We start from the raw sequence: 22367 nt of genomic DNA on the forward strand, positions 1-22367 counted from the left end.
TGCAGAGGTAAGAGAGAGAGCATTCCAAGTTAGGGCAATAAGTCAATTATTGTTGTTGTTTGTCCCTCTTTCTCAAAGAGGACCATGACATCAAGAAGGAGATGTCATGACTTTCAAGTGAAATGCATTTAAATAAGGGGAGGGCTGTGCAAAGTCATCATCCTTACTCTTTCCTCCACAGCCATCTAGGTTCAATGGCAAGATATAGATCAGGATTATTAGAGATGGCCCTGGATACAGTGGAAGGCCTTGCCTTTTTTAACTAAGGTTTTTCCCAGGTGTCAGTTTGTCCAAGGCAATGCTCATTCAGTGATTAAGACTAGGTAAACATGAAGCAAAAAATAGCCTCTTTTACCCAGTCAAAAAAATATAAAATGAAATCAATCTGGGAGGGAAAACCCTCTGGGTTTCTGGCCAAAACAGAAACAATTGCTATTTACACCCTCTATAAATTTAAAGGATTAAGAGGCGGCCAGGTGGTGCAGTGGATACAGCACCAGCCCTGGAGTCAGGAGGACCTGAGTTCAAATCTGGCCTCAGACACATAATACTTTCTACCTGTGTGACTCTGGGCAAGTCACTTAACCCCAACTGCCTCATTAAAAAAAAAAATTAAGGGATTAGGGAAAGCTTTGTGGAAGATGTGGCACCTGAGCTGAACCTGGAAGGAAGATAAGAATTCTGAAAGGGGAGATGAGGAGACTGTGCTCTAGTCTAGGCATTAGGAGACAGATTGTGTGAATATGTGGAAGTGGGAGATGGAATATAGAGGGAGCAGTCAGTTGATTAATTTGGCTAGAACATAGAGTGAAAAAGTTTGAGGTGAAATAAATTTGGAAAGATAAGTTGGAGCCAATACTGCCAGAGGCCTTAAGTTCTAGGCTGACAGACTCGTTTGATGAAGGTGTTTAGCAAGCATTGATTAAGCACCAACTATAACCAAAGAATTATTCTGGTACTACGAATCAAGAAAAGTGAATAATGAGATCCCTGCTTCTAATTTTATCAGATTGTCAGCTCCATGAGGGGAGGGGGCATGAAACTTTTTATTTTTTTTTAATCTCCCCAGAGCCTAATATAGTGTACTATAGGAAGTAGGTGTCTAATTTGTTTAATGTTTGTTGAACTGAACTCAAATTTATGATTTAGTAGGAAATATAATACAAGGACACACATCATTCTAGTGTTCATTAAAATGTGATGAGCCCAAGGGAGACATAAATCAAGTATTAGGAAAGATTTAAAGCTGAATAGATCATTTTTGGATTATAGTGATAAAATTGTTCAGAAAATTATTAATACTGGGCCAGTGTGGAATACATGGGAGCTGACAAGAGGAGGCAGTGTTGGCCCAGCACTTGGAAGTGACAGCCCTTGTGTGAAGGGGCAAGGTTCTCACCCTCTTGAAACTGGGGTCATGTCTTCCTTTCTGATCTCTGAAACTTAGTTCCCTCTTCTAAGCCAGACCAGACAGATTCCATGATCAGATACTTTGTAAGGGCCCTTCTACCTCTGATCACCTTGATGTACAGCAAGGACTAAAGGAAAAATCACCCCTGACCTTGAGGAACTTAGAGTCAGCCTACTGTGGGGCACATGTACTGAGAATGAGCTGAGCTGTCATTAGGCAGAAGCTGAAGGAAGGGCCCTATAAGTTACTCATGCTGCTTTTATGTACCCAGCCAGGACAGAAATGATGAACAGGTGGATTTCAGAAAAAACCTGGAAAGACTTACATGAACTGATGCAAAGGGAAGTGAGCAGAACCAGGAGGACTTTGTACACAATAGCAGCAATACTATTGGAACTTAATCAAGTGTGAATGATTTAGCTATTCTCAGCAGTGCAATGATCCAAGATAATTCGAAAGGACTCATGATGAAACATGCTATCCACCTCCAGAGGAAGAACTGATGGAGTCTGAATGCAAATTGAAGAATGCTATTTTTCACTTTCTGCATTTTTTCATGTTTTTTGTTTTCCTTTGGGTCTGTGTCTTCTTTCACACAACTGATATGGTAATAATGTTCTGCATGATTGAACATGTATAGCCTATAACAAACTGTTTACTGTCTCAGGGAGGGGGAGGTGAGGAAGGGAGAGAGAAAATTCAGAACTTGAAATTTTAAAAAATGAATGTTAAAATTGTCTTTACATGTAACTGGGTAAAAATAAAATACTATTTATTAAAAATTATTAATACTTATTGCAATATGGACTGTCACAACTTCTTAGTCATCATGATGATGTCAAAATTCCAGTAATGTCTTTATATTCTTTCCCTTAGGATAATGAGATTAGATTGAGCTGAGTCAGACCTTAAGGCCCATCCTGAGATCTTGCCTTGTGGGGGAGCCCAGCTCAAGCTTGATCTAGGCCTTTCATGTCCTTGCTCCCTTTCATTGGAATTCATGGCATAAATGAAGTGATTCCCCTTGATGGGATCAGCTGGGATCTCATAGATAGGCCTTGCTACCTTGCGCTACCTCCTCCCCCTCTTCCCCTAAAGGTATAAGCAGTTTTTGCATGGGTCTTAGAGTTGGGAAATCCATCAGACATCTCCCAGAGTGGCAGGTTTGTTACCCTGCTATCTCAATTAAAGATGCTTTATTCCTCAACTCATGGCTTTGATTTATTTTAGGACTTGACAATGAGCAGAAGGAAAAGCTTTTGTCTTTCGTGAACTTTGGAGTAATCCTGCATTGAATTACTCTAATTTTTTTAAAGGTGACTGGTACTGTATCTCATGTTTTCTTTTATTTTTACATTTCCATTTTTCCACCTGGTTACATGGCATTGTGGGTAGACCACTCACAGCCTTGCTTTGCCAACAGGATTTGTGATTGGTTGAAAATGGGTCTGGGATTGGAGAATAGGTGAATGAGCTCAATCCAACTCAGGCAAGTAGAAAAATTCTGAAATTATGTGAGGATTTTCTTGGGCCATTTTCATCCAGAATCCACATTCAAGGATACCCTTGCAAACTATATATGGGGAACTGAAACTAGGTGGAATAACTTAGAAATGAATTATTGTCTAGTTCAGGCCTAGGGTTTTCTTTTATAATGCATTTTAATTATCATTACTGGGTAAATTATTTTTGAATTTTTGTGGTAAATAAATGTTGTAAAAAGTTGCTGAGATAAGAAGGGAAAGAAGAAAATAGGTGTGATAGCCAGATATAGAGATATGGTCTAAGTAACAGAAGAAGGAAGAAAAAGAATTGGGATCTGACTAGAATAAATCCATTAACCCTTGTACCTTAGTAGGCTTAGGGGGCCAGGAAAGTCAGGAGGTTCCTTGAGTTAGTAATCTTAGGGCCAAAGGCAAAGATCCTTTGGATTGGCTCCAAGAAGGAACTGGTGCCTCCTGGGAGTTAGCTTGGATTAACAAGGCCTAATACCCAGGGCTAGACCCTTCACTGTGGCTTGTAGAGAAGGTTTATTGAAAGATGGCACCTAAATTGGGCCTAATCTGGGAAGCAACATAATGTAGTGGAAAGACTGCTGGATTGAAGTAAGAGGACTAGGATTTGAAATGCAGCTTTACCACTTGCTATTATTTGTGTGATCTTGGCAAGTCACTTTACCCTAACTTGGCCTTAGTTTCCTCCCTTGTAAAATGAAGGGCTAGAACTAGATGGTTTCTAAGTCCCTTCCAGCTTTAAATCTTTGATCCTTGGAGGATGGGAAAGATTTCAACAGGTGAAAATTAGAGAGGATTTATCATTCCTGTCATGGTGGATATCATGAAGCCAAAAAAAAAAAGACTTCAAAAAAAGATGAATCTGGCTAATGATGAATTGTCTATAGTTTAGCTGAAACATGAAGGGAAAAAAAGTGAAGGGGAGGATAGAGAGATAAGGTGGAAAGTTGCATGCCTTTTAGGTTCTTCCCAATGATTATCATTAATTGGGTGATGCTTTGATACCTTAAAGAAGTTATTCACTGGCACTGAAGACAAGATGAAACTCTCCTGTAACGGGAGTAACACACCTCATAAACCATGCAACACCTCTCATTGCTAGAGAATGGGGGAATAGGACCAAATTCCAGACTGATTCATTTGATGCCGCCAGCTATTTCTCCAAATGGTTTGGTTCCAAGATAACCCACAGCACAACCTGCCAAGCTCTCTTCTCCTGAACTTTTGAAACTATAAGCATTACAGTTGATACTTAATCCATCTAGTTCTACCTCATTTACCCCCCACTGACCAGAATCAGCTTCTTGCTCTCTATAATCTATCTGGCACATTCAGAGTTATTGGAGACTCTCTAAGTCTCTTTCTCTAAGTCTTTTTAAGCCATTTTTTCCTAAGGACACGAGTTCATTTGGCTGGGGGCATGAATTCCAATCCACGAGGTTCAAGCTCATTTCATCATAGATGACACTCAAGCCGTTGAGGAGAGACTTTGCAAACAGGCTTTTTTTTTTTCTGTAAATTTTATTATTTATTTTAAACTTAAGTACAAAACAAGAAAAGGAAAAAAATGCCACATACACAACAGAACATGAGAGGATTCAACATAAAACAATAAATTTCCATTTCAAGAAAAGCTATATAATAAATACTACACATTGTTTTCAAAGCTGCCCAGCTTTTCTTTACTTCCTTATAGGTTTTCTTTTGTTCTCGGCTATGTACTTTTTACTTTATTTTTTTCTTTCCCTCCCTCCCCCCAATTCTTCCACCCTTGCCTTAAAGAAGGCTACAATGAAGCATGTGTAGGGTATATTGTATGTGTATATATATACACATACATACATATAGATAGATATTTATTAGCATACACATATGTACACATATACACTCATATACATATATGTAAGACCATACTATGCTTATTTCCACTTGTCGTCTGTTTCTCTGAAGGTGAGTATTATCTTCCTTCATAAGTCCAAGTCTTGCCAATAGGTTTTTAAAAGTCTAATAACCCATTAATTTAACACTGGTGTGTTTGTCATGTTTTACCAGCTCATTTCACCCAAACTTAAAAAACATAACAAAGAAAGGCGAAGACTTGAACATAAGCTGTTGTAGCTTGAAATCAATCAGTCTTAGCTGGGTCTATGTTATCCTAGGCCCTTTGGTGAATACAAAACAAAGAGAAGATGTGGAAGGACATCAGCAAGCCAAAGGGCATTTAAAAGAAGGCAAACAACATGTTGAGATCATTCCATATTAGGATCAATGCAACCATTCAAGTAGCCGACAAAAATTACTAAGTGTTTACTATGTTCCGGGCACTGTGCTAGCTACTAATGATACAAAGATAATAAAAGTCGTTCTCCTCTAGGTGGTTTAGTGGATAGATCTCTGTTCCTGGAGTTAGGAATACCCGAGTTCAAATCCAGCCTCAGCCACCTACCAGCTGTACGACCCTGGGAAAATCATTTGGTCTCTATCAGCTTCAGTGTCTTCATCTATAAAATGGAAATAATAGCATCCCAGCACTGTTGTGCGGATAAAATGAGAAATATGTCAAGATTGCTTTGCAAACCTTAAAGTACCATAAAAACACTAGTTATCATCATCGTCAATAAGAGAGATAACACACATAAATAACCTGGAGTTCCAAGGCTAATTTTGGAGATTAGTGTCTTGTGCCATATATACATATCACAATGACTTTTCTGCAGGAGGCCATATTAAAGGTATCATTGAGGGTATGTATAACTGGAGAAAGAAGGTGCACCAGCCATGAAACAAGATTGAGAGGTAAGTGTTGAATAGCCTGAGCCATACATTTAGTTTCATGAAATACTAGAAGACCTAGAGGAAGGCCTTCAGTGCACTGAGGAGATAGATCATATTTATGGAGGGACGTGGAAAAAACATACACAGGATATGAGGTGTGTACAGGTTGCAAGCTACACCAGCAGAGAGATCATGCCCATTTAAAAGATTCTTAATCTACTGGAGTAGCAAAATATATCAATAACCATAGTTCCATATGTTTCCAAAGAGACATCAATGCTTCTTTTTTTAAATATTAGAACCAGACAAATTGGTTTTCAAAATAAAAGTGTTTTAGATACCTTTTATCATTCATTATTTATTCATTCAACAAACACAGGTTTGCTGGAAAATGTTTAACAACCAGCTCTCCAGAAAAAAAGTTTAAAAGTGCCACTAACACAATTTTACGTTTAATTTCCATTATTAACACTTTCTTAAGTCTAGACAATCAATTAAAAAAACCAAGCCCCGACTTATAGTATTTTCTGATTTCTGTGGTGTAAATATTCATAATGAGTATTTAACAACTGGTCCTTAGAGCTGGCTCCAGCTCACCCCTGCTCCAAGTGCTGATGATCAATTTCTTTACTAAGGACCTCCTTTAGAGCCAGTGAAAGACATCTCAAAGGTAAACTCTTTGAGACTGGGTAACAGAACTCTGAAAAAAGGTGTCTGTGTTTCAGTCACAAATACCACTCCTCTTTCTTTCCCTCCCTTCTTGTTTCCAGGATGGGAGAAACTTTACAAATTAAGTTCCTCAGCAACCAAGTAAGAGGCTGAATAGCTTCATTCCATTTGCTTATCAGTGTTTCATAAGATGATAGAATGGTGTGGTAGGAAGCATACTAGTCTTAGAGGTAGAAAATGGGATTTCAGCTCATTTCTTCCACTTTCACATTCCCCTTCTCTCCTCTGGGCTTCAGTTTTCTTAAATGTCAAATGGCACACTAGATAGGGTGACCACTATGGTCTCTTCCAATTTTTAAAACCACAGTAGCAACTTCCTCATGTGTATCTACTGGTATTGCTCTGTTTTGACTACCAAACACTGATTCATCTTTGGTGAATTTGTCATTGCTACTGTACAGTCAAACATCTACAGTTTTGTAATAGCAACACTGCTTTTCTGCTTACTCCCATGTCATGTGTGAAAGGAGACAGGAATGAAGGAAGTGGGCAATGGGACTTCATTTTTCAGTTTGTGTATGGAATCCAAAGTTCAAGTCAGGGCTACCAAAAGAATTTTGTAACTTCTTTCCTTTGCATGGGATAAGATCGCCTTCTTTGACCTCATGAGTCATCTTTTAACACACTTGTTATGAAAGTGATGAATATTCAGACAACTGAAGTATGGAGATAGCAATGGTGGGTAGAGGTGCAGAAAGAATCCCCTCATATAGAGGGATATGACTATGGGTAAGTGTTCACTGTGGTAACTTTTTACAGGATTGATTGTGCCATTTAGTTATTTGACACAAATTTTACTGAAAACTGAATCTTATCCATTTATATAATAAAACTTAAACTTTGATTTTTACCTAATTTTCACGGAAATCTGTATTAGAAACATGTTTTTCTGCCTTCTTAAACTGAACAAACCAAGCATAACCTTTTCTTGGTGACCTAGGGCCATCGCTGAGAGCACTTTATTCAACAAACAGTTATTGAGTGTGACTCTATGTCATTATACTATAACTTTCCATAGTGAAGCCCTCAGGGACTATTGAGATGGAGGTATTTGCCCCTTCTGAAATGGCCCTAGATTTCCATGTACCTTGAGATATTTATTTCAGATTTTTATAGTTTTTTTCTCTTCTATCATTCACTTTTTTTCTTTTTCTTTCTTTCTTTCCTTTTTTTTTTTTTTGGCTCAGCAATGGAGCTAAGTGACTTGCCCAGGGTCACACAGGTAGTAAGAGCTATGTGTCTGAGGCTGGATTTGAACTCAGGTCCTCCTGACTCCAAGGCCGGTGCTCTATCCACTGCGCCACCTAGCTGCCCCCATCATTCACTTTTGCCAGTGGTCACAATCAGCATCCCTGTTATAAGCAGTACTTTTCCCCCCTTTAATTGATATTTCTAATTTCTAGTGGGATGTAACAGCAGATAATCAAGTTTGTCAAATTAATATCTAAATTGAGAATTAATAGACTTTAAGTGAGGGTCTGAGTAGGTTCCCATCAATAAAGTTTTAGTGTATGACTTTCCTCCCATAAAGTGTTTCCCATGCAGATGCTAAGATGATTCAGGGATTTCTTGATAAATGACAACCCGGAGGTAAATTTATTGCGTAATCCTTGGATTATCAACACTAAACTAGGCATCAGTCATGCTCACCAAAGACTGTCCTTCACCATTATGGAAAATGTCTTCCACAGAGTGTGAATGATAGATTCCCTTACAGACGGTGAGTTACAAACATATGTTCGTGTTCATGAAGGACATTTGGCTGAATTCATAAAGCTCCAGAATATTATGGTACCTCTTCAATAAAAGCCGTAGCTACTCCAGATTTCTGACAATCCATACAGGACAAATTGAGTGGATGAAAAATACAGAAGGACAGAAAGGACAACCAGTTGAGTCCATTTACTATTAAGTATGTCATGAGTAGGTACCATATATGGACAATGACCTGGGCCCAGAATTGAATAGGGGGAATAAAGAAATTTGGGAAACTACATATCATTCCAACCTGCTCTCTGACACAAAAACTCAACTTTATCTTGTGATGCTAAATAGCTTCAAATCACAGAACGAGATATTTATGAAGAATCAAGATTGTGTATGACCCAAAGATGAATTGAAAGACACACAGCAAGTAAGAGTAGGCTGCAATAAATCACCAACAACGACTTACAGGAAGAAAGAACAAATAGTAAGAAGGTGATCGTCTTATTGTCTATTCTTGCTGTCCATGATAGTCTGTGCTGGTCAGACTACATTTTAGGACAGACATTAATAAGCTGGTCAGTGTACATAAGGAGTGCAGGTGGGTGTGAGGAAGAGCAGTGAGTTCATGCTATTGTGAGTGTTGATTGAAGAAACTAGGGATGTTCATCTCAATGAAGAGAAGGAACAGTAGGGATACTTGCCTTCTCACATTTGGAGGCTGCCTTATAGTAGAGGGTTGATTGTTTTACTTGGCCCAAAAGGTAAGAATGAGGAGCAAGGGGTGCAAATGGCAAAGAAGAAAATGTATATGCTGTCCCTAGGGTAAGGAAGAAACAAACAAAATAAAACTCCCTAATAATTAGAGCTATCTAAAAGCTGAATAAGCTGCCTTGTGGTATGAATCCTCTCTCATTTGAGATCTTCAAGGAAAGGACAGAAGACCGTTTGTTGGTTACATTTCAGCAAGGTTTCTTTTTCAAGGTATGGGTTCAGCTAGATGGCTGCTGAAGTCCCTGACAAATATGAATATATAGGACTTTGCTTGTTTTGGTCTGGAAACTGGTGTAGAGAATTCCTACTGTGGAAACTCCCTCTATCAAGGAAGGTCTGCTACATTTCTGTAACTTAGAGAGTTTCCTGATTCACTAAGAAATGAAGTGACTTGCCCAGGATCACAGAACCACCATGTGTTAGAGGGAGATTTGGAAAGCTGGTCTTCTCAATGTCCAAACTGACTCTTTTGGCCACACTGCCTGTCTGGCAGAAGGATTATGATTTGAAAAGTATATAATAAGAAAAGGAGGTGGGCTGATCACATAGCGAAAGTAAGGGATAATAGAGGGAACACCTCAGAGACCCCCAAAAAGGTCTCCCGTGTATTAGTAAGATCCTTTCTGTAAGATTTATGAGAGAATATGTACAAGAATCACACCACCATCATCATCACTGGCATTTGTAGGTATTTGAAGTTTGCAAAGCTCTTTTCACAAATATCTCATATTATCCTTACAACAAATCTGGAAGGTAGGTGCCATTATTATCCCCACTTTACAGATGAAGAAACTGATGCAGACAGATGTTAAATGACTTGCCCATGGATACACAGTTACTTTCAGAGACTGGATTTGAACTCAAGTCTTCCTCTATCTACTTAGCCACTTAGTAGGATGAGAAGGCATGGTCATTTGACTAGGCTAGTACCTGAAAGACAGACAAAAGTTACCCCCAATTCAAATTCACAAATGCTTATCGCTAGAGGACTGCCCACTGGGCGAGAACATTTTGGCTTTTGTCCCTAACAACTCATGAAGACCATCTATTATGAAAGGTATGTCCATGCTAATAACATTAATGGATCTTTAAAATATTGACGTATTATAAAAGAAATGTGTAAGTCCCTTGAGGATCAAAGATGGAAAACACATACTTCCTGGCCTTAACCAGTTTGTGACTTAGTAAGGGAAAATATATGTGTCCTCATTTAGATACTTCATTGGATCCATGATTTCATCGATGTGACCACTTATTCCAACGAGATAGATCTCAACCTGACCATGCCTTCTCATCCTGCTAAGTGCCAACAGTGCATTAATATCTCATTTCCCCTACATCCCCTAGGGCAGATGTTTTCTAAGACAATGTTACTATAGTTACCTTTTGGGAATTTGAAAATAGAAAAACAGTGGATTTGGTCATGTGGCAACTTATCCTCTTTCCCAAGTAGTTGGGTCTGAAGGGAAGAGAGCTAACTGTATAACTGAGTTAAGATCTTGGCTTAGGCTGCTTCCCTTTATTTGAAGTAAACAAACAAAAATGTAAGCAACAAGAAAAAAATGATGGTCCAAGATGTGCTGGCTGTAGTGTATCCACGTGTAAGAGTGTATGATAGGGAAGGAAAAGGAGTAATTTTAGCCTTCGGTCACTAAGCAATAAAATGCACAGCCTGGAGGTTTACTGTTTTTATGTTTTTAGGATTCCTTGAGATCAGTTCACCCTTACATTCTACTGAGGGATAAAATATTAAGGAGATGCTGTCCAAGAAGCAGCTTTTGTTCTTGACAAGAATATGGTCTTCAAAACGAAGGCAGTGTCAGTACATATATCTCTCTACCTTTGACAGAAAGATGGCAGATTAAAAAATCACTATACTGTAAAAGTATCAGAAGGCATGTAATAGGAATGTGGTGAATCATCATTTCTTATTAACTTCTGAGGATCAAGAGACATATATCACTGCATTTGGAATCTATTGACATTCTGGATTGAACTTTTACATGACTGGATTGCCTTTGGGAACATGCAAAGCTCATTCATGAGCCTTGTTTTTCATTAATACAGAGGACCAACTCTTTAATACTAACATTCTGCTATTGTTTCTATATCTCAGAGGTTTGTACTATAACTGCCCCAATGAATTAAAAATGAGTTGTATAACTTAGATTGCTTACAGTCTCAGGGAGGGGAAAGGGAAGGAGTACTGGAGAGACAGAATGTGGAATTCAAAACTTTAAAAACTTAAAAATTATTTTAACATGTAATTGGGAAATAAAATAAAAATTATTTAAAAATAAAAATGTGAGTATCACATAGACAGCAGAGTAGAGAAGCATGGAGTTCATTGTAATATATAACCATTGAAGAACTCCAAATAATAGGAGTAAAAGATGTCATCAAGGAGTTGTATGATAAAAGAAGATCATAAGATCATAAGATCAAAACGAAGGATGACAAGTGGGTACCCAGCACGCTCCACTGCTAGTTCTACCTTTGCAATGTCAGGAGAAAGTGAAGGAGGCCTATGGTATATGAGGTGGATACCACATAGTGAACTTATGTAAGGACATGCACAAGATCCCCAGGATGGTCAAGCATAGATGGAATGTGGTCATTGCAGGGAACTCCCAAATGGATGAGATCGTAGATGCATTGAATATTTGAGTTATAGACGTTTGGTGTATGGGAATTCTGAGTAGCATTGCATTAATGTCCATTCAAGTACCTCTGCTTCACAGGTAAGAAACTTGAGAGTCAGACAAAATAAAGTAATTTAAACCACATATCCCAAAAGGACCCGGCAGTGAATGGCACAGTAGACTCCAATGCATTGCCTTGACTCTCAAAAATATTGTCTCAGAAGTTCTAAACTTTTGTGAACTGAAAGTTTGAAACTGCTTCCTCTTTACATAAAAGGAAATCAATTAGTTACCCAATTCTTATCTTGTGTGATTAACGACAACAACAGGTAGAGATTCAAGAAAATATTTAAATCATTGTAGAGAGACAGGAAACAGACATATCTCTGATTTAGTATGGCTAAGGTGTGAAAGGAGAGGGAAGAGTAGACATTGATCTCACAGGAAAATCTCATAATAAAGGGAGAGGTATGCATATCATACCCTCATATATACATATATGTTGTTATGTATGTATATAATTCTAGGCATCTGTAAATACCTAGATGTATATACCTCTTTAACAGAGCTAAACTCTTGAAGGAAAAATGAGCTAAGCCCAAATAAGATCAGCCTCCCAAACGGCTGCTCATGATACATATGAGACACCCATCCCTAAAGCTGCAAAAGGGAAACAGAATCCTCCAGGTGAGAACCCACCACCACAAACAATCCCTATATTTAGTTAGATGAGGGGGAAGTAAATTGTTACATGTGGGTTACCACGTTACCTTTTGCTTGAAAATTAAATTTTGAAATGTAGTTTTTTTTTTTATTTCCTATTGCTTTCCCTCCTGATATTGTGTGTGTGTGTGTGGTGTGGTGTGGTGTATGTGTATGTGTGTGTGTGTTTGTAAGTCACTTTAATACTTTCTTGTGATTTGGACTTTGAGTGACAATTTACATTTTTTGAACTTGTATTGATTATAGTTAGGCAGAATTTTGTATTATTCACTTTCCTTGTACTTTTTATGTTTCCGGTGTTTAATATGAAATATTTTTAAGCTTAATCATCGATTTCCCCTCCATTTTGACATTTAAAATCCTGGTTTTCTTCTCTTGTTTTTTTTTTTGTTGTTATTGTTGTTGTTTTGTTTTGTTGTCTGGTTTTTTTTTTTTAATCTCCAAATAGACTTTCATTTCCTAGCTCTGGAAATTTTGTTTTATTTGTTCATATGTCATTTTCTCTGAGCAAGCTATTCTTCTAGCTTTCATGATCTTGAGTTTATTTCTGTGCTTTGACATCAATTTACATATTTGCTTGTTGTTTGTCTGCTATATTAATCCAACATCGCCTTGCTTATTGTTCTGGTATGGTAAAATTCCATGTATACTGATGAAGTTAATGTTCCTGATTTTGTTTAATATCTTAAGCTCTGAACATTTTTTTAAAAAAATGGGTGTGGAATTGATTGATAAGAATTATGGTATTAGAATTATTGAAATTGATTTGGTTTAGTGAAGAAGATAATGAGTTCCATTTTGGTAGGAATAGTAGATGTTTTATTTAGTTTGGACTTGTTTCCTATTGAGGAGTCAAGGAAGCTATTTGTAGGATCAAAATTCATTTGGTTTCCTTGCTACCTGAGGCATAAAAAGCCTGGCTTACGGGAAACTGATGTTAGAAGTTTAAGCAAATCACCCACTGCCCAGTAGTAGAGCCCCCCATCCTATTAGGTTGGCTGATTTCAGTGGTGAATGTAGAGGCAGAAGGGAGGAGCTGTTTATCTGAATTGCTATGTTTTTAACATTGGGAATTATATCTTTTGTACTTTTTGCTATTAGCAAATTTATTATTATTTCATTTTATTGTCCATAAGTACCTCATTACTTTTTAACCCTGAACCTTTATCACTGGACTGGCCCAGAATATTCATTCTGGAAAAGTTGAGTTGGAGCAGACAAGGTAGAGAATATGGTAGAGAATCAATCACAGAAGAGTGAAAACATTGATATAGAGTAATTATGGCTAAGTTGAGATTAGATAAAGTGAAATTTTATTGGACCGAGTAGTATTGTATGACTTACTCCAGCAGAGTATAGGAGCATGTGAGTAGAAGCCTAGGAGAAAGGTACTTCATATAATCTAGAGTTGACAATTGGAAAGGGATAACACAGACAGGATAAGTGGGCAGCAGATTAGAAAGTAAGGTACAGTGTGCAGATGAACAGGTTGACTAGAGGGTGTAAAGGAAGAAAAAGCCAGAGAATAGGTCAAGGGTGGGGAACCTGTGGACTTGAGTCGACATGTGGCCTTCTAAGTCCTTGGGTGTGGCCTTTTGAAGGAGTCTAAGTTTTACAGAGCAAAGTCTTTCATTAAGGTGATTTGTTCTGTGAAGTGTGGATTCAGTCAAAGGGCCGCACTTGAGGACCTAAAGGGCCACATGTAGCCTTGAGGCCACAGGTTCCCCACCCCTGGTGTAGGTCATGTACTGGGAAAGTAGACAGGAGTGGAGTAACCAGAGGTCACAAAGTAGATAAGGAATAGGTTTAGAATAGGAATTCTTAGCCTGGCACCTGTGAACTTGTTTACAAAATACATTTTAATAACTGTATTTTGATACAATTGGTTTCCTTTGTATTCCTATGTATTTTATTTAATGCATCTAAAAACATCTGAGAAAGGGCCCGTGATGCAAAAAAGGTTAAGGATCCTTAATAAAAAAGGAGTATGATGTTAAGGAGAAATAGAATAAGGAGGATGTGATCAGAAAGAAAAAAATTCAGAGTTCTAGCTTATAAATATGGAACATGTGAGTAATGATGAGATCAAGTTCATGACCATGTTTGAGTATAGTTGATGTAGAGTTTTCATTCCGTCCTCCTTTCCCATTCTCCCCACCTCTCCTAGCCAATCTCAAGTTTCCTTTTCCTATGTGGAGACTAGAGGGGGTTGAGGAATTTGCAATTTCAGATAGAGAGAATCTAATTGGGCCATCTTAATCATTGTTTTCCAATGTTGGTGTCATTGCATGGGAAAGGGACGAGTACCCAACCTCTGTCCTGCATGCCCTCTGGTACTAGAGCTTAGAGCAGAGTGCCAACCTCTGAACTACCTTTCTGTCTCTACTCTCTGTCCCTCCCTCCCTCTTTTTCACTCTTGTTCTCTCTCTCTCCTTTTCACTCTTTATCTCTTCTCATGCAGATGACTGCAAGGACTCCCAATTTTGGGATGCTTTGTCATATATGTTGATATCTATATATCTACACACACACTTGCCTTACATGCCACTCCTCTCTTTCTCCCTCTTATTCACACTGCTGAACTCCATGCTAACCTAATCCTTAACAATTCTTCTTTCCTCTTGAAAGCTCCATATGCTAACTTCACACAGCCAGGAATTTGTTTCAGCCATTACACCTTCTAACAACAGCAGAGTTACAGTAAGTAATGTGCTCCTATAACAGCAGAATCCTCTTTGTCTGTGACACAAGGAAGACTGTACTTTTTCAGGTAAATGTACTTAGAGGAAGTTGGGGGAGGGGGACAAATGAATGATAGATAAGAAAAGATTGGCCTAGTCTCTTGTTACACACACACACACACACACACACACACACACACACACACACACAAAATATAGGAGTGATCAATCAATCAAATAACAAACATCTACTAAGCTCCTATGCTCTTACAGGCATTGTGCTGCAAAGAAAAAATAACATCACCCATTTCAAGGAGCTCACATTTTGCTGGGGAAATAATATAAAATATATACAAAATGGATATATTATAAAGGTTTATCTAAGTTGCAAATTTTTACTTTTGTTTGCCCTGTTTCCCTGTAGTGCTTAGGAGTAAAATCATAAAAATATTCCTCCCTCTGCTCTCCCCAGTGAAATGTGTAGGGTGTTTAGGTGTATCAGGACAAGAGTGAAGAGTAGAGTCTAGATTTTGTTCTATAGGCAAAACTGGGTAGTGAGCAGCTCAGGTCAAGAAGGGAGCTTGTGGCAGCAAGGAAAAAGCAGAAGATCCCAGAGCACAGGAGCTTTTGGTAAAGGAAAAGTAAGGGTCATGGTGTACCTCATGGTTAGCTAAGAGTTGTCTATGCCATTGAATAAAAGGAAGCAGTCTCCTAGAGCAATGTTAAAACCCTGGGAGTCACCTAGAAATGGATACTTGTTTCTCTTTCATTATATGAAAACCAGAAGCAGCTGGACAAGTTTTTAAAAACAACAACAACAATAAATGAACAATGAAATTATAAAAAGTATGGGAGACAAAAGATGGCAGAACACATACCAGTAGCTCAATGACTTTGGAAACTGTCCAGGAGTCTGCCAAGATGAATTTTTTTTTTTCCATGACTACTGTGGAGAGCCAAAGAAAAAGTATGATTCTTTCTCCCCCCGAAATTTCTTAACTGAGACGTGTTCTCAGAAAACTATAAAATTGTTCTTCCTTCCTTCATGGATGATTATTGGGAAGCGTTTTTTGTCAAATGACACTAAGGAGGGTGTGTCTCACACAAGCCTGAGAGGGAGGTTTCTAAAGGTATGAATCAGTGTGGAGGAAAGAGGGAGGGGGCAGGAAAGGTGGCACCAAACCATCACAAAGCCTCCCTGAGAGTATGCATTGTGGGCTCCTCCCTTTAGTTCCTTGGGTTTCCAAGCCATATGTACCTAATGAAGACATGTGTGATTCCAGGAAGTCACTAGGTAAGCCGCCTGCCAGAGGCCACACAGGAAGGTGATGTATCTAAGAATAAGTAAACTTTGACGTACACAGCCCTGTAATTTGAGGAGTAGCTTGTGAGAAAATTGAGTCTGACAGCCATATGGAGAACTATCACTCTTCAAAACAAAATGTCTGCTTGAGTTAGTGTCAAGGCAAATATGGGAAATAGATCTTCTGGGGCAATTAAATCTACTAGTATATCCCAAGAGGGCTTTTCATATCAAGTTAAACCTTCATTCATCCGAAGGGGGTGAAGACGCTGGAGGGGTAATTAATATTACTTGAGAAAGGTATTGGAAATGAACTTGGAGCATTCTCAAAAAGCCTGATGTGTAGAAGAAACTCATAGATTACTCTGTGAGCCATGTTTTTAAAATTCAGCCAGGGGTATTTTAAATTCTCCTCTATTTCCAACAGCTGGTCTGATTCCAGCTTGAGCCCAAGGAGGAGGGAAAATGAGCTGAGCTCAGAGCAGAACAAGGTATTACTCTAAAAATTTGTATAGCTCTTCTACAATGCTTCTCAAATGTTATATATATAATATGTATATATAATATATATTATATATATATATATCTATATACATATATATACATATATATATATATATATATGTTATATATAATAATATATATATATATATATGTATATATATATATATATGTATATATATATATATATATTTTTTTTTTAATTGATTTTTCCCTCACAGAATCAACAGCTTCTAGAAGAGGCAGGATGAAAATGTAAAAAAAAGCCCCTGGTTTGCATGAAGAATCAGAGGAGGGCCTCTTTAGGCACACAAAAATCAGGGTTTTTATTTATTCATGTATTAAGTCCTATCAGTCAAAGAATTTGGAAATAACTTTTTGGAGAAGAAAACATTTTTATTTTAAGGCCCCTATTTTAGGATTGCTTTGCAGAACAGGGTGGGTTAATGGTGTAATTCTTTTCTAAAAAAGTTCTCTTGCTGAGAACTCGTGTACTCTCATTTGTCAAAACAAGCTACCATCATAAGACCTAAGATTCGCAAACTGTGTTGTAAGAACATCAGTGCCATGTGACATAAAGTTAGGCCAGGGAATGTTTGTCTGTCTTAAAAGGTATAATCAGAGTGGTGTAGGATGTCAGAAGGGGTTTCAGAGTTCATCATAACAAATGCTAGTTGAGTGATCTAGTCCAGCTCTGTATCTGAATAGGAATCTTCTCTATGATATCTCAGAGAAGTGAGATCTCAGACACTGGGAAGATCAGATGGTATTCCAAAGTGTTTGCCTTCAGTGAAGAGTTATCATTCAACTCATTTTTATTGATGTGACCTTCATGTGAGATAGCTGGGTGTGATGAAGGTCCAAAGATAGAGTACATAGAAAGCACTTTATAAATTATTGTTGAATAGAATGGAATTGAGGTGTCATTCTAACACCCTAAGGATGAATTGGTCATACTTTCCCTATTTTACCACATTGTAATTGTTTAGGGACTACTATGGCAATTAGCCAATGGATGGACATAGGACCACATGACTGTGGCAGAGTAAGGAGTGTAGTTAAAAGAAAGTTTTCTGAGAGGGCGGCTACAATGACATTCTTTGTGTAAGAGAAGTTTCGAGTGCTATAGTCTTACTTCATTGCCTACTTTGGCTCTCTGTAGTGATTCCCTCACTCCTTCATGGCCCCCTGGCACTGGATAACTGCTATGAAATTTTCTTTAGCTTCAACTCTTAAATTTAGTGAGCTATGAACTCTGGCTTGACCAGGCAATATTTTCTGTTTACTTGCTTAATTTAGAACTTGTATAATGCCATCTTTCCCCAAGGAGGGAATTAATTACTATTCTTATTCCTTTCCTAAAGACATAAATTACCTGGGACTATGAGAGACTCAGAGGGAAGGCTCTTAGGTACCAGTCAAAAGCACCTCTCAATCCAAACTGAATCTATACTTAGAGCACAGGTTCTGAGGGCTCCCCTCACCTCTGATTATGTCAGTATTGGGGAGCATATCACCTGACAATTTTCTCTGAATCACCGGAGTTACATAAACATTGTATACTGCCCGGTACTTTGAATTAGTCAATGAGAATGAATGAATGAATGGAGTGAGGGAAGAATGAAGAAGAGTTTCTGATAGGGTCTCTAAACAGAGCCAAGATAATTTTAAATAAAGATAATAATTCTATACATGCATTTCTACAATATCCCAGAGGGAGAAACTGAAGGGTAAGATGAATTATATTTCCATGTCAAACTGGCATGAAATCAGTGTGGAGGGCATTTGATCACTCATCTACCACTAAAAGCTTTGTATTTGAGAGGAAAACCATAGCAGCTCTATTTCCAAGTCAAGTATTGTGGTGAGGGAAAGAAAGTGATGTCCAGGAATAGGGGAGGGAGAATATAAATTATAAGGAAAGTCGGCACCTACTCCCAGGAGGCCTCCGCAGCCTCATTACATGCAATGTGATCTTCTAAAAAACAGTAGGCTTCTATTTCCATTTCTTATCCCACATCTTCAGCTCTGCCTGCCCCCTAAGCTAGCACTGTGTATTGCTCAAATATGGAACTCCTTCAATGTCTACTCAGAGCCAAGAGCAGTTGATGAGAACACATTTGAAGTGACTGGGTTTGGCCAAGCAGGAGAATCAACATAGGTGTAGTGACAGCCAGTTTCATCAATGTCTGAAGCCTTCTGGAAACTGGCAACAAAGGAAGAAAAGTGGCGCAACAGATGTTTTCCTGATATCTCTGTCTTTAATTGCCATCTTGTATTCCACGAAGACTCACGCTTTCCAAGTTTTCTTTCAGGTTTTTTTTTCTTTTTCTCATGTTATTACTATGTTTTCTTAATTCCTCTACAAAGTCCCACTCCAAAGACTCATCATGGCTTGGAGGTGACCCTGGTTTGTCAAAGGACATGCCAACAGAGTGCACCCTGTAGAAGATTCTACCATGTTGGAAAGTCTTTGAGTATGATCCTAATAATAGATCAAGTCTGTTTTCTCAGGACCATCATAGCTAAGTACAGAGAGGCTCATGCCCTGTAATCTCACTACTTGGTGACAAATTATTTGATTGTGGCAACCTTTGAAATGAAGAAAACTACAAAATGGTTCTTGGTCCTATGAAACCTTCATGTGCTTCTGCCCTGATGGTGGCAGAGTAGTGAGAAAGGAGGCGAAGGTTGTTAGGAATGCAATAGTCTGTTTAGACTTTTTATAAACTTCAAATTGACTGTTGTCACTCTAAATGTGGGATCCTTGCCCATTGACCTACGGTGGTGGATATACTATTATAAGAACTGAATCAAATCAATATTGACAGTTTCACTATTTTAAAAAATAGAAAAAAGGAAATTTCTGCAAAGTAAAAATATAGTTAATAGGTAATCTCTAGAGAATCAAATAGAGGTCTAATGTGGTCTAATAATTTACTGAGAAAGTAGAGACCATTTACTGTGAGCTTCCTCTTTTTCCTTACTTTTCACTTCACAACCCGTTGTAATCATCCCATATTCCCTATATTATTCCAGTCTCTAATGATGAGCTAGTCCTTCCTATTAAGGCTAATCACTTTACAAGTAGCCTTGATTCCTTCCCTTCCATTTTCTTCAGAAAACTGTCCCTACAAGTATTAGCCCTTTCTAATCTTCAATCTTTTCCTTACTATTCTATCCTTCCTTGCTGCCTGTTAACATGCCTAAGTCTTCCCATCCTCAAAAAATCTATCACTAAACCCCATCATCCCCTCAAGCTATCATCCTTTATTTCTCCTCCTCTTCTCAGCCAAGTTTTTAGAAAAAAAAAAGTTGTCTACACTTGTTGCCTACCCTTTCCTCTCCTTTCACTTTTTAGCTCTTAGCAATCAGTTTTCTGACCTTGTCTCTCAGCTAAAACTTTCCTCTCCAAAGTAACCAGCAATCTCTTAATTGCCAAATTGGATGATGTTCTAAATTTTCCTCATTTTTTTTTTTACTTCTCTGTAGCATGTGACTCAGGTAACCTTTTTTATTCTACCAGGGTTTCTGTGACACCTCTCTCTGTCAGTTCCCCTTTATCTGTCTGACCGCTCTTTTTCAATGCCCTTTGCTGAGTCATCATCCATTCCATGCCCCCTAACTGTGGATATTTGCCAAGGTTTTGTCTTAGGCTCTCTCCTCTTAACTATCTATATTCTCTCATGACCACAACTTACATGAGTTTAATTATCATCTGTATATTGGTGACTTCCAAATTTGTATTTCTAGTCCTAGTTTCTCTCCTGAGTGCCAGTCTCATATCTCCAAAGGCCTACTAGACACCTCAGATTCAGATACCCCCATGCATCTCAAACTCAACAATTCCCAAATTCACTATGGAATACTTTTAAAAAAAACTTTATCTTTTCCCCAAAACAATCCCTCTTTTGAACTTCCCTCTTTCTGTTGAAGATACCACATTCTCTACAAAAAAGTGCGATGGGATATTAAGTTCTATACATACTTCAGCCAACTGCAAAGTGCTAAAGATACAGTCCACTGTTGATTATCACTTGCATAAGCCTCTTTGTTTACCATTATTTTCTTCATTAAGGATGCTCTTGATTTTTCTGTAGATAAATAATATAAAGCTTTTGTATAGTGGATAACTAAGCAGTTTGTTTTGTAGTCATTGACATTTTTTTGATAACCTTTTTTGGCATTAATAAGGTCTGAGACTTATTTCCACATAACTTCCACTCCTTAAGGCAACCTTGTAGATTGATCCTTCAATGCCATCACAATTGCGCCTGTTCTAGAATAGCTCTTATTTATATATATATATATATATTTCAGTCTAGCTCCTTCTTTCATGTTTGTTTTCTGTGGCACCATTTCTACTTTCCCTGTAAGAATGTCTAGGACTTCAATATTAGGTTGAAAATGTGAAGGTCCCACCATCTCTAATAGTGAAAGCAGCATGTTACAGCAGTCTTTAAAGATATGAAAAAAGTTCCTTCTTTTATTTGTTGTCATTACCATCCTTCCATGATCTTGGGACAACTTTCCTTAGTTATATCTCTTCTCAAGTTTTCTTTAAACCAGTTTTTACTTTCTCTCGGATTTATAAAACAATACTGCTCATAATCATGTAACATCCTTCTTTATAAAATTTTGTAAACAACTTGACATTCTAAATTGGTTTTAACTTTGGCAGCTCTCTCCATTTAGCAAGCAAGTCAATTGTTTTCTGAACAAGGGACTTTCTGGAGGTTCTTTTGGTATTATTCTGTGGCAATGACCATAGATTGGCTAAACATTTATATAAAATTACTATTATAATTGTCTATGTTCTTTATTCATTTTTCATCGCTAAATATTCATTTAAATATTTCAGGATTGAGTTGTTTTATTTCTATTATTATTCCTACTTCTTTCTCTTTACTAATTCTAATCTATTCCCTGACAAGTGGGTGGTCTGGTTATAGAGAGCTGATTCAGGGATAGTTTCCATGTCAATAAAGAGTCTTTTCCAATTTATTAAAATACCATTTTGTCATGTTATTGGCATCTGGTATGGCTAGCATCTACCAATTCTTTTTCAAAGAAAGCTTTCAGGATATAAAGATGGAAGGCTTCCTTGAAATCTACAAATCCTTGGCTTCTCTTTTCCACCTTTAAACTGAGATCTCCAAATATGAAAGTTTATGGTGATTTCATTTAGAAAGTCTTATCAGATTTCTCCACCAGTCTCTAAACATCCTTAGAAATCAGTGTTCATGCATACACTGCAATTATTTTCATGGTGGTCTTTTTTGCAAATACTTATTGATACTGCATTCTGAAATATATTATAAGTCTTAGTCTCCAATTCACTTCTTTGTGTCTCCAAGGAATACTTTTGTGGCCCATTCCTCTTTTTAGCTGCACCTTCCTTTTTTCTCTTGGTTTTGTTTGAAGTAGGTATGTCAAGATGGATATGATTTAACTGTTTGAGACTATGTGTCTATTGGACAAAGATCTCACATTTAAAACAAAATTATTCAAATTATAGTTTGTAGATGGTTTAATATTCTTTGATTCTTAGAGCTATCTGACTTCTTTTCTACTATTCTGTCACCTTCAGTGATGAGAAAGAAGGGAGCT

Source organism: Phascolarctos cinereus, unplaced genomic scaffold, assembly GCF_003287225.1.
Source record: "Phascolarctos cinereus isolate Bilbo 61053 unplaced genomic scaffold, phaCin_HiC Scaffold_2;HRSCAF=192, whole genome shotgun sequence".
NCBI classification, from domain to species: Eukaryota; Metazoa; Chordata; class Mammalia; order Diprotodontia; family Phascolarctidae; genus Phascolarctos; species Phascolarctos cinereus.